The sequence below is a fragment of the Capsicum annuum genome, chromosome 2, assembly GCF_002878395.1.
Source record: "Capsicum annuum cultivar UCD-10X-F1 chromosome 2, UCD10Xv1.1, whole genome shotgun sequence".
Lineage (NCBI taxonomy): Eukaryota > Viridiplantae > Streptophyta > Magnoliopsida > Solanales > Solanaceae > Capsicum > Capsicum annuum.
This window is the reverse complement of record NC_061112.1, coordinates 16,235,299-16,237,343: the sequence shown is the minus strand read 5'-3', so window position 1 is coordinate 16,237,343 and position 2,045 is coordinate 16,235,299.

Sequence of the window (2,045 nt, the reverse complement as noted above, 5' to 3'; positions counted from 1 at the left end):
CGGAGCTTGAACTTTTTCTAGTACAAGCTAAGATGTGTTCTCCAGTGGGATTAACCCACCGAAAGAGGAAGCCATTCAATTGAAAATTGGATCTACGTAAAATATTGTGCATGCGTCGTTTCTAGGGTTTACTATTTTCAAGAAGCGTACGTCGAAAAGGAGTTAAGGAGAAAATGACCTATTGTTACTTTCCCATAATTTTAGCCCTTATATAACTACATATTCATTAGCAAGAGAATGTGAATGAATCACTTGAAATTAAGTTGATCCCTTTATGCCTACCAAAGAACTCATGCTTAAAAATTAATTTTTACATGCTACGTAAGAATTATTTATTTGGAAAAAAAACGCGCCCTTAATAGAAATGTTTCTATACTTGGAGCTCGACTTTGAGACTTATGGTTAAGATTGAAAGAATTCTATCCTCACCCTCGCAATCCTTATCAGTGAAAATATCCTAAATTTACATGAATTTTAACAAAAATAAGGGTTTCAAATGAAAATTCTGAGAATTGAGTGAAGTTTTGGAATGAAATTAAGTAAAATCCTAAGTTGGTGATGACAATATGAGAGAACAAATGATTCCATATCACCACATGAATAAACAATGTGATTATATTCAATAATGACTATTTCTATAAGGACGATATTGTTTTGCAAGCAACGACCTCCAACAATTTGGTTCCCACGTAAACTTATTCAAAAAATAAAATTTTACCCACAGACATATATTTTCCTTAACTCAAATCATTAGAATTTTCTCTTACTGTTGACGAGATCATTAAAATTAAGAACTTCCCTCTCATAACTTAATAATAAATAGTCATGAACAAATTAATATTTGAGAATCATCAATACCACTTAATTTTAAAAAAATAGTAAATAAGGATGTCAGGACTTTATGTAAATCACGTGAGGCAATAAAATGAACTCGAAAACTTAAATTGTAGCACAAAAAATAAAATTTGTGTATTCATACACAAAGAACCATTTTTTTTTTATAATTTCACATAAAGAAACAGAAAAATAAATCAGTATAGGATCACGTTTGATATAATCTGAAAACTAAATTATATAGGAGAAGTTCGAGGGTTACCTCTTACAAATAAAACAGTTCACATCAAGAGCTATTATGAGTTACTAATATTCAAAATTAACAAATAGCTCACTTTCAAAGCCACGAACACGGAATCTTAATCAAAACCCTTAACTCTTCCTCTTTCGTTCTCTCCTTTTTTGGGGGTTTGTTTTCAAGTGTGTGTCCTCTTCCTTCTTTTTTGTCGCCCGTATTTTTTGGATATTTGTTCTCCTTTTTTCTGTCTCTTTAGGTGGGAGTTGAGAGAATGTGGGGAAAATGAGAAGTTGAGGGAGTTTTTGATACGCGGAGGGAGAGTGCAGATGGATGCGGGTAGTTTATTAGGATAAGGTCTCTCTCTTCTTTTTTTTAATATAAAAAAATAATAATTAAAAAAATATTAACTAATTAATTTTTATACTTAAGAAAATATAAGAAAAGTCTATAACTAGCCTAAAATAAATATAATTTAAAGAAGGGATAATTACATAACTTAGTCAATATTGACTTCTAATTACCTTATTTAGCCTAGTTTTAATTAATTACAATTCATAGTCTCCTCTTGCCTATTAATTTTTTCATAATTACAATTCATAGTCTCTCTCATTTATTTTTTCTTTTTCTCTATTTTTTATTACTTTCCTTTTTTTGTTTGCCTTTTCAGTGTTTTCCTTCATTTTTTCTTTTTCTTTTTTTTTTTTGTTTTCTCTTTCTTTTCTTTTTTTAATTTTTTCTTTTTCATAACTATGTTTCAATTTTTTCTTTTTCGTTTTCTTTTATCCTTCTGTATTTTTGTTCTTTTTCTTTTTTCTCCTTTTTTTTGTCTATTTTCTATTACTCTTCTTTTTTTCTTTTTTCTTCCTTTTTTCTTTTTCTTTTTTTTTTCTCTTTCTTCTTTCTTTTTTCAATTTTTTTCTTTTCGTGTCTTTTTTTTCTTTTCCTTTTTTATTTTTTTCATTCTTTTTTTTTT